Source organism: Solanum pennellii, chromosome 11, assembly GCF_001406875.1.
Source record: "Solanum pennellii chromosome 11, SPENNV200".
Classification (NCBI taxonomy): domain Eukaryota; kingdom Viridiplantae; phylum Streptophyta; class Magnoliopsida; order Solanales; family Solanaceae; genus Solanum; species Solanum pennellii.
The window spans coordinates 64,127,058-64,143,983 of NC_028647.1; the positions used below are offsets into that span (position 1 = coordinate 64,127,058).

The 16,926-nt window shown below is 23.4% G+C and overlaps 1 long non-coding RNA gene across 1 annotated transcript; it reads left to right on the top strand.

The window, feature by feature from the left end:
* Positions 1-998: 998 nt before the first annotated feature.
* Positions 999-1,930, top strand: LOC114074929. The gene is made up of 2 exons (XR_003575302.1): positions 999-1,086; positions 1,396-1,930. It is a non-coding gene; the product is annotated as an uncharacterized LOC114074929 (long non-coding RNA).
* The last annotated feature ends 14,996 nt before the right edge of the window (positions 1,931-16,926 follow it).

Here is a 16,926-nt window from a genome sequence, read left to right on the forward strand (position 1 = left end):
CTCAAATTCAAAATCTCTTAATAAGGATGGATTGGATCACAATCATCTATGTTGCTCAAACTTTCGAAATATGTAGATGACAGGTGTGTATCAGATCCTCTAAAAATTCAACATTTTGAGAATCTACCATAAATACGACAATAATTTAGAGAATCAAAGCAACTTATTCGCTAACCATTCCATCACAATGATCCATGTTGATGCATGATGTATTGATCAACTTGGCAAAGTGCAAATTACTATGCATTTCTATATGGTCAATTTTAATCATGTCAAGTTCCATATGTCCGAAATAAAATTTTTATATTATCAGATCATTTTATCTATAGTAATCTCATAAAGTGTTACTAGCTAGTTTTATTTTTTGAAATTATGAATTCTACATTTTAGAAAGGTTTATCTATCAATATTCTTTGAATGATTTGTTAGTATGATGACTACGATCCTTTTTTTTATACTAATGATATATATAACTTAAATTTGTCTAAAAAGAGATTAAATTAAAACATAGATACTAATAAATCCCAAAAGAAACATCAGAGATTATGCTAATAATAATTAGGCATGTAGTAATACAGTAATAAAACTATTACTGGTTGACTTTTATGGTATATCATAAATACCACTTACATTAATGTGGGGTTAACATTTTCTTAAAGTCCATCATTAATCGATAAAGGATTGTGGTAAGGTGATAAATATTTATTCATTTTTAATAAGAGATCTTAGATTTAAGATTAAGGTATAAGATCGTCTTTAATAAAAAACGTTATACCACTTAAAATGAAACTTGTCAACATAGATTTAAATTATACGAACTTCAAAACGAATATTAAACACTGTATGAGAAACAAAAAGGCAAAAAAATCCATCATTTATTTGTCTAAAATGGCAATCCCACTTATATTTGCCTCATTTGGTGGAGTTCCCATTTCTTAATTAAATAAATTAACATGAATAGTAATTAATTACATGATCTCTAGATTCACTTACTATATAAACAATGTAGAAAATTTCATATATATCACACCAAAAATTAACTACAAATTCCCTCTAGTTCTTCTTGTCTTAATTAAATTATCTAAGGTATGTTTAAATTTCATAAAATTAGATAGTATATTATGGGGTTGATATTTCTTTTATCTTTATTTCATTTGTTTTGTCAGTATATTTATGTTCTTTTTATTAGCTAGTTTGTTGATGATTTATAACTCCTTAGGGTGTACTGTTTGGTACGAACGAAAATATTTTCAGTGAAAACACGTTTTTCTCCCTAATATAGACACACACTCTTCATAACTCTTCTTGTTATTTTGAAAGTTATTTTACTAAAAACATCTATTTATGTTCGTAGTTTCATACTCAATGACTAAACTTATCGTTCTTGATTCACAGGGCCAAAAATAAAAAAAGGTATATAAATTATGAGGTTCATTATGGTGTTTTATTTAGTGATGTTGGTGATGACAACGACTTCTAGCTTTGCTACGAGCAGGAACCTAATCGAGAATAATAAAGTCGATAGTAAGGTTTTCTCGCAAGAAGGAAGTAAAAGTGTCGATAATCATCATTATATACCCAGGCAAGAATTCAACAATGGTGACGGGGGTGTAAACCCTATAGGAACGAGGACTTGATCATATAAACTGAATTCTGCTGAACTCGTAACTAATATAACAAGATCTTGGCCAAAGCTAATAGCTTATAATTAATGTATATATATATGTGTGCGCGCTTGCATGTTGCTATGAGTATTTTAATTAAGTGGTACGTAAATAGAAATAATAATAGTAAACCTTCATAGTTTTACGTTGTAACAACGTATATCGACTTTAATAATGTTGTATTGGAAAGTGTGTGTGTAATTTTTATGTTGAAGCTTTGTTTTTTTAATATATATATAAAAGAAGGTTGGGATCTATTTAGCATCCGTTTTTTTTCCCAATATATAGAGATTTTTATTTTCGAAACATAGCAATAGAAAAATATATTATATCTATGCATATATACATAGTATTTGCATGTATATGATATCTTATTCTAACATAAAGTGCATGCATACAATATTAAAGGGAAAAATTACATAAATTAGTATATTTTGATAAATAACTACTGATTTTAGCAATATTTCTTATTTATTACCATTTATAACAATACTATGTTAAATTTGCAATATGAATTAAAAGTGAATTATGTATGCAAAATATATGAATTATAATTGTTTTTTGAAATATATTATGTTTGTTTGGTAGAAATTTGACACATTATATTATAAGTGTGTTAAAATATGTGATAAATGTATTATCCATCATTAAAACTTGTATTATATATGAATAATAGATTATTCTTCGTAATATGTATTAAACTTGTATTATAAATGAATTAAAAGTGATCAAGTGAAAAAAGATTTATTGCTATAAATGATAAATATTTTTTTATTTTAGTATATTTACGTAAGTTTTCCCATATTAAAGTGTATGTGTATCAAATTGTACGTGCAAGAAGACGTTTTTCGATCTACGATCAGAATAAAAAAAAACACATAAATATTGTGTTTCAAACTTTAATGAAACATCCAAATTGGGCTGTCCATTGGGGCTTGGGCCTAGTAATATTGATGGAAGCTAATATTAAGCCCAAAAAGAATCGACAACTCTTTTCTTTTGATTTTTGAAACTTTGGTGTTCGTTTCGTGTAAGGTTCATTAAAGGAAAAACGATCCTCTGAATATACTTTTGCTCTTCATGAAGAATAATTTAACTTATCGTCCATTCGATTGGTTAAACTAAAAACAGCCAACAAGTATATAATATATGTATCACTAATGCATAATCTATGTATATTAGTTAGGAAAAATAAACAATTAATTCATCTAACTATTGTTATAATGTCCTTTTTCATATTTTCAAGGTTCTTAACTCCAAACCTATAATTAAAGGAAAATATAGATTCATATCAAAGATGGAGTCTACATGGACTTAATCTATTATCTATTAAGCTTAAGCAAATTTCTTAAATAGCGATTAATTGAAATATTATTTCAGAAGACACTCGAAATATGAAGAACAAATAAACCAATCCCAAAAGTCTCTTTCCTATAGATTGATTGATTATGGGAGACAAGTAGATATAATAATGCATTAAATTAGGCAAAATCCCACAAAGAAGCAACACAACAATTCATCATTTCTTGATATACATAAATGACTAAATTAAAGTGGAGACAATAAAAATGAATACTAGATAGAACCAAACATTTCCAAAACGTGGTCAAATTTGATAATTATTCTAGTGGGAAAAAAAAAGAATGGCCCAATCCTTCCATTTATTTATTTGATTTCGCTCGATGTTCGATATGTCTATTTGAGACTCAATTAATTTGAAATCGCACTAGAGAATTTCAATTTAAGGGTAATATATTCTTTATCAAAAGTAGTTTCTTGATCAAAACTTGAATCGAAAACCTTTAAATAAAAATAAAAAGATATTTATCACTTCATCACGATCTTTTAAACCAGACCCTACCATTTCCTTCTAATGTTACATATATAGAATCTTAATAAAACCACCTTTTCAACAAAGTTATTTTTGCAAGTTTTATGTTTTTGTATATTGACCGTCCAAAATTGTATGGTTGTCAATTATGTATAGGAAACATTTTGTTTTATTATATATATAGGTAGATATATATTGATATGTTATAAGGTGCCCCCACTATGATTTGATTTGTTAGAGTTACATAATTGATAGTATGTTCCATGAATGGTCATATATTGTGACTGTAAAATCAATTAACTTGACCCTTTATTGTACACAAGAGAGCATATATATGATTTAACTTTTACATACATATAAGGTGAATATAAAGTGGGTTCTGGAGTAACTGGTAAAATTGTCGTTATATGATTAGATTACGAGCTTGAATTGTAAAAATAGTTTCTTCTTCTTCTTCTTTTATTGTAAAAATACTACGTAAGATTGCATAAAATAAATTCTTATGATTCGATTTTTTAAAAAAAAATCGTCTAGAATGAACTTTTAGTATACCAAATTACTCATACATATAAGGAGAAATGTGATACATGTGTTAGATAACCTAAAAATCACAAATTTTGAAAAACATGACTTTGAATTAAATTTATATTTTATTTTATTGAAGATATAAGTTTGTGTTATTTTATATCACCTTTTAGGAGGAATAAATTAATAAGAAAATTATCATTTAAAAGTTATAATCTCGATATAACTTAATCGGCAAACAAATGAGTATTGCCCAATTAATTAGTTGAAGAAAAAAATATTATATGGCTAAAAATAAATAAAGTGCTATGTCATGGTTTAGTTAAACCTGATCCTAAATCAAATTTTTAGGGTGATTTAATTTCACTTACGGGATCAAAAAGGAGATTTTATTTTTTTGGTTTTTCACTTTGTATTTGAAATCTATATTAAAGTCCCATCAAAATTTAGATTATATATTCCAAGATTCATTCGTAGATGATTTTTCTACCTAAATTTTCTCTATATACATGATTCGAACCTGAAACCTATGGCTAAGAGTGAAGCAATTTTACCCGTAACACAACTCATATTGGCAAAAGGAGAATTATTTGGTTGAAAATCCTTTAGAAATTTCATTGGAACTTACCATATAGACTAATTAGTCCTACTTAATCATCGTTTGGCAGGTGGGATATAAGGATAACAATCAGATTTATTTTGATTTGTATTTGATTATGGAAATATTAAATAGTCTCTAAATTATTTTCATTTCATCAGTTGTTCTAAATTATGGAATCATATAGAAGGTAGATAACTAATCTCATAAGATATCTTTATCTATCCTATTTTACATACCGAATAAATCGTTTGATTGTTCATTTAAGTTACACAAAATTTAGTTATTTCTATCTTCTAATTTTATATAAAATAATGTACAAATTGTAATTCATGAAATCATAAATTATGAAAGATTGTGAATCGATTAATGACCAAACACTATAATTTAGGGTGCTAAATTTTAATATAACAAAAAAAAAATGTTACCAAACTTGGTAGTATTAGTTATAGGGCAACTTTCACATATAGCAAACAAAAAATTCATATTTGTATAATATAGCAAACTTTGCATAATTGCGCTCCATAACAAACATAAAAACTGTATAATTCGCTATACATATAAAAGTGTATAATTCGCTGGCCTAAATTGAATAATTCGCTGGCCTAAATTGTATAATTCGTTGGCCTATTTCGCTGCAATTGTATAATTTGCTTTGCATATAGTTGAATCGAATTAAAATGTATGTATATTGCATAATTATAAGTGTATAGCAAGAAGATATATGTTTTTCTCGCTTTATACAAAAACAGAAACACAATATATACACTTCTGTTGTATAAATCTAGAGAAAATTGTATTTCACTGCAATTGTATAATTCGCAATTGTATAATTCGTTGGCCTTTTTCTCTGCAATTTTTGAAGTAAAATGTTTGTAAATTGTATAATTAAGTGTATAACACGAAGATATACATTTTTGCATGTGTATATACAATTTTCTCTCGCTTTATACAAAACAAAACAGAATTATACACTTCTGTGTATAAAGAGAGAGAGGCGAGCGAGAATGAAGAGTGGCGAGCGAGATTCCTGGGAGAGAGACGCTGGCAAATTTTAGATAATGTTTGCTATGGAGCACAATTAAATCAAACCCTAGCTATTCCATTTAATTTAGGTTATTAGTTTGTTATTTTATACAATTTTCCCTTAGTTATATTTGTTTTAATATATGAATAATTTACTTCTTAACTAGCAATCAAAATGACCCCTAACTGATATTTATAACATTAACTTGAAATAATAAGTATGTATATTAACAAAGAATGTTAATTTTTTATTGATACTAAATAGTTAATTGTAATTATATCAAATATCCTTATAAACTTTAACAACATTTATAAAGAGTGCTAAAATGTGATTGTCACTAATAATTACATCTTAAAACAACATCTTAAGCGACAATTAAGATATTATTGTTAACTAATTGTAATTAAAAAATATTTTTAATGTAATGAATTTACTTATCTTCCTCTGCTCCGAATCTAATATTATACTAGAGCAATAAATTTAAAAATACTTACGTTGGTTAAAAACATTTTATTCTAATATACATCGAACTTTTAAAATAAATACTTGAACACCTAATAGATAAATAAATAAATACTTTTTAATCAAAAAAAAAAAAAGTTCCATCAATCCAATTATAATGATTTAAGTAAATCGTAAGAACTGTTTAGTGGGACGAAAATATAAAAAAGCTACGTATCAAATCTCAAGTGCAATTATGTAAAGTAAAATATCATTTAATAATATAATAATATCGTAATAATAGTCGTTTCATTGTAATAACCTAGTTAATTGAACAGAAAAATCTCATAAATAACGAATTTCAACTTAAATCTTGATTCATTTTTCTGTGCTTTGTCTGTCGAGTTTGTCGTATGAGACTTATCTAATTCGATTTGTATATTTGATATAATTTATGACTATTATACTGAAGTAAAATTTACCTAAAACGTAATTTAGTTATAAAAAAATAAAATAAATATTAAATTAAAAGAAAAAGTGATTGAAGTGTTAGGAGGTTAGGGCACCAATAGGTAGGGTTTCTGGGTGTGACGTGATTTAATGACGTCATTTCTACCACTCGTCAGTACTCTTACTGTGTTTCATAATTGTTCCTTTTGCATTTATTTTTAAAAAAAATTAATTTTTTTAATACTAAATTTTTAAAAGGGTAATTTGGTTGAATTATTAGTATTATGAGTATATTATTATTATTATTATGATTATGATGATGATGATGTTGTAGAGAATAACATATAATAAGAATAATATATTTCATGTAGTTTTATAAAGTGAAATTGAACAAAGTAGAGTGTTTAAATTTTATCACTACTAAAGACGTGTTATTTCAATAGCAGATATAGTAAGAAAAGTCATACGAAAGGAAAAAAAAAGGTATGGGATAATCATAAGGAATGAGTTAGAGGGACGTCAAGTGATCGAACTCTTGGTGAGATCCATGGGTGATTCGACAGTATTAAAAAAAAAGATACATATCTTAGGTCCTCAAATTTAAGGGGTCTCATTTTTATATAATAATAGGATATAAGTATTATGAAGATTATTATTATTATTATTATTATTATTATTATTATGTTGTAGAGAATACCTTATAATAACAATAATATATTTCATGTAGTTTTATAGAGTGAAATTGAACAAGGTAGAGTGACTCCGTGAGATCCATTGGTGGTTCGATAGTGTTAAAAAAAAAGATACATGTCTTAGACACTTAAATTTAAGGGGCTTCAATTTTTTATAATAATAGGTTATAAGTTATTTTTTTTTTAACAAATATTGAATACTATTTGTAGAAAAAGTAAACATTTCATGAAAAATAAAGGGTTTGTTAGAAGAAATTTGACATATTTTGAGTACTATATCTTATGAAAAATAATTTAAAATTAGAATGGTTATATTATAAATTGAAAACTAGAAGAAATAAATTATATAAAAGTATTAACAATTTAAATTTAATACCCCGTTTGATTTTTGCTTTAGGCCCCTAATACGCTTGAGCCGCTTCTGGTGAGATCAAGAGTTGCATTGTTTATAATTTTCTTGTTCGTAGACAAAGTGGATTCGAAATTTTCTTTCATTCAAAGGCATGAGTTTTTCGTTGAAAAATCTTTTTACTGACTATTTTTAATGATATTTTGATTGAACTGACGAAAATGGGAAAAAAATATTTTCATACGAAAAAAAAGTTAATTTAAATGTCTTTTCTTTATTTATTTTTTTGTAGATTTTTCATTAAAAATGTATTTACATAAAATATCGGGGTAAGATATTTTAGCAAATCAACAGTATTTAATAGTAATATTTTTGTAATTTAGCAATAATGAGGGCAATTTTTGTACCACACAATTGATAAAGCAAGTGCCTATTAAAATGATTCGATGAAAAGAACAAATAAATTAAATAATTGATCATAAAGCATTCTTTTGCCTCAGCTAAAACAAAAAATATACAGTGATAAAAGATATTGTGGTTCATGTAATTACTTTGAAAATTTTTAAGTTTTCGTTCTAAAATTTATTTTTATTATTTTATTCTTTGATTATCTTATTATATCTGTCTATTCGTATTTGTTCTTCTTATTATTATTATTGATTTTTCTTCTTCATATACCTAATTTTTCAAGTATTTAAAATTCTATTTTTTTTGTTATTTTTTTTAAATGTATTTTTAAATAATCATTTTGTTAAATAGTTAATTTTGTTTAACTTCAAGTTAAAGACCAAAGTCACACACTTCAAATAATGAAAGGTTAAATGTGTATTGTCAGATAACATAAGAAATTAAAATTGATAATTATACAATAAATAAGGAGACAAAATTTTCTATTTCCCCTTTTCTAATATATGAATTCTCCATTTTCTAACTAATTATGATATCTATTAATTAAGTAAAAAGTTTATCAAAATAAAATTTTCTATTTTTACTAAATAAAAATAAAATACATGTACATCACTTTTACCTAACGCAGTTTATAACTTTTTATATTGGGTATATTAGTGCCAATTGTTTCAAAAAGGACATATATATTAAAAATAGATATTCAATATTAATTGTTTATTTAAATAATTATTTTTTTTAATTTTACCTTTAATAATTATTTCTTTTTGTTCAATTGAGTTATATAAATTTTTGATATTTTTGTTATAATAGGGTTATATTAATCAAATTATACCGTATATTAAATTTTCCTCAAGGAAAATGCATGACCTTATCCAGACAACAATTGTGAATCAAGGGAGTACTAAATTAGGTACGTGCAATAAGAATGATAATAAATAGCGAAAATCATTTTTTGTATATTATTTAGCTTGAATATATATGACTAGTGATGTAATTCGAGCTCTAAATATTGAGAAAATCCTGTTAAAAATATCACATTGAATGATATAATACAAAAAAATCATATGTTAAATACAATATATAGTTTTTTATTGTAGAATGAAATGTATTTCAAAGCAAAAATAAAAGTTATTATTTTATAATATAATAATTAATGTCAATGGGATATCCCTCTTAGATCTTTTTAGTACAATGATATGAATTGTGGTACGAGAAAGTTAACAAATTGTTCAATTAAATAATCGAGTACTAGTTTGAATTATTTACTTATCGATCAATTGATCACATTTTATTCGTGAAATAAATAGTTTGAATTGGTATTACTTAATCTGGAAAAATCGTGTTATTTGATCTAAAATATGTATATGTGTAAAAATATATAGTTCCACAATAAAATTATTAAATCTCACTTCAATAAACAAATAACTAATAAATTGATATTATTATAGTTTCAATATATACTAACTATTCTAACAATATATTAGATCTAATAAGTATCGTGCGTTAAAATTTAAAAATGACTTGAATTTTTTTAATATTTGTTTATTTATTATTCATGGCTACGATTTACATAGAATAGCCTTCTCTATTTTTTTAAATATAAAAAAAATCAATCTTTTTATAAATTTGAGTATAATGATAGTTCTTAAACATTTGAAAATCATGTAGTTTGAATCTTGCACAAATTATTGAAAATAAATAAAATTTTGATACATTTGTTGGATTGGACTTGTAAATTTTTTTCTTTTGTTTTGGTGAATTATATGTTAAAGTTTCTTTCAGAAAATTAAAGGCATTATTTTACTAACCGAAAAAAAAGAGTAAGAAGAAAATATTTTCTTATATTGTTGCTGTCAAATCAATTAATTTGAGGAAAAAAAAAATAAAATTAATTTGAGGGTTCTTTTCCTTTTACACAAGAGTACATTGGAAGCAAAGTGAAAGGATTAAAAAAAGTTGTTTCTCCTGTATTTTCCAATTTCAAGATTCAAACAGATTTATATTTAATCGTAATTTTTTTAAATATATTTTCTAATTATTTTTGAATTGTCAATTTTGTGATTTATACTACTTTTTATGTTATTTATAAATATACATCATTTAAAAAATTAAAAATTTCATTTACAATTTTTTTATAAAACTCAAACTATTTTACTATCAAAAAATAAAAAATATCATATAAATTGGGATATAAAAAGTAAATTTTGCCATGAATTTCTTAAGCAAGAACTTAGTTGTGACAATTTTTGAATTAAAATGATGATGAAAGAAAACAAGAAACATAATCGAAGCTCGATAAACAAATAAGCATTTTAATTTTGAGTATTTATATTTATATATTGTAATATTTTTTTGCATCATTTAAATACTCTAACTTACAAGATAAAGAACCTAAATAAACATCATTTTATTTTATTTACTCAAGTATCAAATGTCTACTAGACACGATAAAATAAAATTAAATATTTAGAAATTTGAATTTTTGTTTGTCATTAAAAATAGTGATCAAAATAATATACGTAGGAGGCAGTTAACTTAACTTGTGTAAATGAATTTAAAAATGACTGTTTACAGAAGATTTTACAAAAAATTACACGGCTTATAAGTCAATTAAGTTACACATTGGAAACACTAATAAATATTTAATTGACGTAAAATATAAATAGTTATTTTAATTTACGAAAATACATGTTCAAATATATTTACTTAGTCAAAAATAATAGTTAAATCGTTTTTATAATATATTAATGTAACACATGCATTTTAAGAATCTTTAATAATAATTTTGTAAATTGAAACATTGACGAATTGACATTGTATAAAATAGATTAAGATTTCTAGATATATTTATATAGATATACTTAAAATTTAATTATTTATTTATTGATTAAACTCAAATTTAAATTATATTACTATGTTTGTTTTAATTTATTTAATTAATGGAAGAACAATAACCTAAAAGCACAGCCCACAGGCCTAATAATAATTGCGTCACCTGTGAGATTTAATAGCTTTGTCTTGGAGAGTGTACTTAGAGACTACTCACTTTTTTTTTAATTAATTATTTTATTTGGATTTTGACATTTATAATTTTATATTAAAAAAGTTTTATATTTGCATTTTTGCAATAACACTTCCACTAAATAAAGTTCCTTTATCAACAAAGTTGGTATAGACCCAATTTTTTGATTAAAAATGAACGAATATCTTAATAATAATAATGCAGACTCATACAAAAGATCGAAGAAAATAAAATACATATAAATTTTATTATGTCTTAGAAGCAAAAATATTATTTTCGATAAATGCTTAATTCAAGAAAAACCTGTTCAATGTCATAGGAATTTTTTAGTAAATAAATAAAAATTCATAATAAAATATTATCAAAAATCGATAAATCATTCTAAACAATAATTACAACAAGACAATATCACAATTAAAATACAAAAAAGCAACAAATAGTAATTCAAAAATAAAAAACTATGTGAGTAATACTATAACAAAGCCAAATCTTAAACATTTTATTATAAATTAACCTTCTATTCATCCTCTTAAATAAAAACTTTAAATCTATCACGAATAAATACTTATCGTTCCATCATAATTTTCATTTTTATCTTTTCTTTTACACGTACGTACAAAACACTATTCTTTTAGTAGCAAAATCTTTTGGTTCAGTGCAGAAGCCATATTAACAATTACCAATAAAATAAAAAGCTGTTAATTCTCATTCTACTCAGAAAAAAAAGCCTGCAATTTCACAATTTTTAACATTTCCAATTCTAGATAAATGTTAGATGATGATATCATCATCACCTTGTAATAAAAACCTAAATTACGCTAACCGTTGGATCAAATAAATCTAACGGTGTAAATTAAATATGGACTAAAGGTGAAGAAATCGAGAGAAATTGTGTACGTAAGAGAAGATTTAATATTCTTTTGGGGGGTTGTGTGTAGTTATTAATAATTAATTAATTACTGTAATGTGTATAATATAATAAAAATAAAGAATGACTAGGAACAGAAAGAAAAGATGGGAAATTGTCAGTGTCTCGATTAGTGAGTTAATAATTTCACTACATAGGATACAAGTCTATTACTATCACAATCAAATACTCGTTTCGACTCATATTAGTTATTTAAATAGATATTTAATTATGCAATATGATATTTCGATATGTGATTTTATTTCATAATTTTATATTATTAGATAAAATTAAATATTTTTTAAAAGTCATGATATAAAAATTGAGATTTTTTAATTACAAAATAAATTTATAAATATATATTTTGTTAAAACAATCCAATGAATTTTTGAAACTTGAAAAAATAGATTTTAAAAAAGGCATGAACTATTATAGTATTGACACATAAGTGAAAATTTCATAATTTGTGCAGTATTATATAGTTATTTATGAAAATATCAAAAAAGTGATAAAATATTTATAATCTATAAAAATAAAGATACAATTACGGATGATATTGACTAACAAATAACTAAAAAAAAATGTTGGGCACAGTAAAATGTGTGACAATGGATGCAATTAGATAGATGGTCGAGAGAAATGACAATTCAATGTGAGGAGATTATTCGTATTTAGTGGAGGATTATATTAAAGACTAGTTCATTATAATTTATGTTAGTTTTTTTTTATTGAATTAAAGTTTGATAAACAGTTACTTTTAAGTGGGGAATAAATGATTTTGTAATAATTTATAATACGATCATATAAATGTTTGTTTATTTGTAAGATTAAATAAACAATTAAGACTATTTAATAGTTTTACAACTTATGAGATTTTTATATTTTGAGAAAATATACAACTTAATAATTTCATACCGCATGTTCAAATAAAACTTTAGTTTCATTTTATAATTTTATATTATAATATTATATCATGATTAGCTTAACGGGCCCAAGTCTGTTTGGCTTATTTTAAAAAATAAGCTTTTAAGAAATAGTTTTTGGAATGTAAAATTTTAATAATTTTTAAGTTAAAAAATCAAAAGTATGAAAATTAGCTATTTTAATTTTGAAAATTTTTTTAAGGTTATTTAAACCTGTTTTAAGTTGTTTTTTTTAAAAAAAAAATCTTTTATTGAATACTAAAAAACTAAAAATAATTTAAAAATAGATTTAACCAACTTAAAATCAATTAAAACAGACTCTAAATATGTCAAAAATATTACTCTTTTTAACTTATTTATTGAATAAATATAACTATAGGTTAAATGAGAGCATCAAATAGGTTTCCACAATTTACTTATTTCTTAAGGTTATTCCTATTGTCTGTTGTTTTCCATAGGGTTAAATCTGTGGGTGACCATATTAATTTGTAAAAATGTAGACTAGCTAATTTATCTAAAAATTGTTATGATCTATGTCAACTATAATGTTTAAATAAATTATTTACTAAAATATCAAAAAAATAAATAAAATTATACTTAAAACTCCAATATGTTATTCATACACCATTAAATATATCCAAATTGGTACTCTTTTTGCATTTTATAGCTCATTTTCCATAAATGATAAACAATAAAGACATATATTATGTAATTTTCTTTTGTCTTGTTGAAAAAAAAAAAACAACATGGAATCTCTTTTGAAGAAACTCAATTAAAAATCAACATATATTATGATAAAATAATTTTGCATTCTTTACTGTTAATAATAAATTTCGATTTTAAACTTTTAAAATTATAAAAAAAAAAATCTATATGAGTACTGCTTCCAAAAATAAGTTCTAAAAAATAAATTTAAATTAATTACACTTTAATACGAATATAAACTTATCGAAAATATCAAAAAAGAGAAGGTTCCGCATTTCCGGAGGTTATTTAAAGTACACCAGTAACTTTATTTGGACAGCTTTTAGAAAATGCTCTTTTAGTAAAAATAAAAAATAAAAAATATAATTTATAAAAATGTGGATAATTTTTTCTTGAAAAATAAACATGTTAAACATTGTTACAAGATTTTATAGTTCTAGAAAATATTCTCTAAAAATATTCGATATTTTATTATTTTTGAACTTATTCCCATTCCAATTTTGTTTTATTCCAAATTAAATCAAATTTGCACAGGGAATAAAACTTCAAAACCTTGTTTGTTCACTTCATTAATTTTTAATCATGATTATTTGGATAATTTACTCAAATATTTTTTTTATTGAATTATCTTTCTAATTTTTCCTATTCTTAAAATTAATCTTATCGTCATAATCAGAATAGGAATGGATGAAATGAAAATTCACATTCAAAGTATAACATATTGATGATTAGTTTTGTATTATTGTATGAATCGAAATATTAATTAATCAAGAAAGTACATATTAATTTATTTATTTTTGTAGAAATCATAAAAACGCATAAATAAGTATGAAAACATATTAGGAAAGCTAAAATTAAAAATATATTTTCTTTGATTGTATTGGTATTTTATTGTTTCTAATTTACTTTGATTACACTTTTTAAAGTTAAAGTCTTTAAAAATAACTTAATTATCTCATAAAGATAAAGATAAAAATTATATTCATTTTATTTGACGTATCAAATTTAATTAAATATGTTATTATTGTATTCGTTTGTATTATATTACTTAAGCATATACAACAATTTTAAAATTATTTTTCAGACTACAATAAATTTTAATTATATATATGGTTCAATCTTACCAACAAAGGCTTAAATAATTCTTTAATATTTTCAATAACTTATAAATTTTAATGATGATATAGATTCCATTAATAAGTTTTTTTGATTTACTAAGGAAAGTTTTATATCGTATCCAAAACAAATTATAGATTAATACGAAAAAGCTCCTCATACCCTCTAAAATAACAACTAAATATTGTTATATTGATCCATATTTTATCTAAATTTCTTTCACCATAATCTCAAATAATTCTTCTCCAATTCGAAATACTTCTTTAGAAAGAAATGTATATTTTGTTGTTTTAATTTATATGATATTTTTTATTTTTTAAAAGTTAAATAATTTATGTTCGATTGAAAATTTATATATGAAATTTTAATTTTTTTGAATTTAAATTTATATAAACTACTTAAAAAGTAATAAATCATAATAATTGTCAATTCAAAATATTTAAAATATATATATATGAAATGCTTAGATAAATTTGTTTAAATATCAAAAGAGCCACATAAACTGAGATGAGAAAGTAATATTTATTATGTAATTATAATAAATTTCAAAGTGTTAAGAGCTAATTACACTCAATATCTGCTCCTTTTCAAGTTACGAACATTCCTTAAATTTGGTAAAATTCGATCTGCCAAAACATCTTCATATATCGAGTTCAGTATCAAATACATTCCTGAACGTCATGCTTCATTACATCTCGATTTCAGATATATCATTAAATATCATGATATATTGCAAATTTGATACATCACGTAAAGTGTTGTTATAAGAATAGAAGAGATTAATTTTTTTTATAATATATTCAAATCATAAGAATATTATAAAATTAGTTATGTATTTTGTTAATTTTTCCTAATTATTACTTATTAAAATTTTGGAAAATGATTTTAATCCAATGGCCTCAAGTTCAGTTCAAATCAATCCATTCCTTTCAATAAAAATTATTGACTGTGACAATATTCGCCGTCAAATCTAACGATCAAGGGACGTTAAAATCCCAAAAAAGTTAAATTGAGTCTTATTTTAATTTAGGGTTTCAACTTTGTTATTTAGAACTGATATACCCCTTATTATGAAAGTGGCTCATATATACTTATATTTGTAAATAAATGGTTCACATACACCCTTTTTCTCTAACGGAAATGAAAAAAAAATAATTTTAATCTAAATTTTTATTAATTTTTTCTAAAAAATATAATCCTATATGAGTAAATTTAATCCTCGTCAAACATTTTTTTTGACCTTTTTTTGTTTTAATGACTAATTTATAATTATTATTTTGATAATCAAATTTATTTGCGTTTCACTAATATTCTTGTAAAACTTATTGTAGATGACCAAATTTTTTCTTCGAATACGAAATTAAATTACAATACACACAAAAACAATAGTTTAATTTTTTTTCTTTAAACTAAGGATGTAAGAAAAAAACAAAATAAGAATAAGAAACTCAAATAATTACAATAAAAGAAGTCTAACATTAATTTATGTATGAAAAAAATTAAAATATACCTAGAATTTGAAAGAAGAATCATATATACTCCTAAATAATTTTTTTTTTAAAAAATTAGAAGTAATAAATATAAATTTAAAACTAATTTTTTAACTTCCGTTAAATAAAGGGTATATGTGAGCCATTTTGTAACGGCAGGGGTATATATCAGCCGTTTGTATAACGGTAAGGCCATATATGAGCCACTTTTATAACGAGGGATGTCTTAGCTACAAATAACAAAGTTGAGGGGTATATCAAACCTTTTTCCCTTTAATTTATGTGAGTTTTTGAATTTTAGTATGAACATTTTTAATATAAAAATTGGACTTTAAATTTAATATATTGTATAATAATTCCTTAGTAATTCTCCACAACATACATTTTACACTATAAAATCAAATAATACCAATACATTCTTTATATTTTTAATTTAAAATTACAAAATTCAAACACATACATTAAAATGAAGGGTTTGAAATTATTACTACATTTTATTTCAACTTCTTTGTGTTTTAATATTCTTTCTTTTAGTGTATTTACTCTTCTTCTTTTTTTTTACTTTTATGTTTTAAATTTCGTATTCAATCGACTTTCACGACAAGAAAATTGTGAATTAATTAATTATTTTTTTAGAGATTAGTATAAAAATTTATAAAAATTTATTTTTCTACAAATTTTCCTACTAATTCCAGTCCGTACAAACTTTTGTTTAAATCTTAAAAAAAATTCTTACCAATTATCACTTTAAATAACCCCCCACCCCCACCCCACCCCA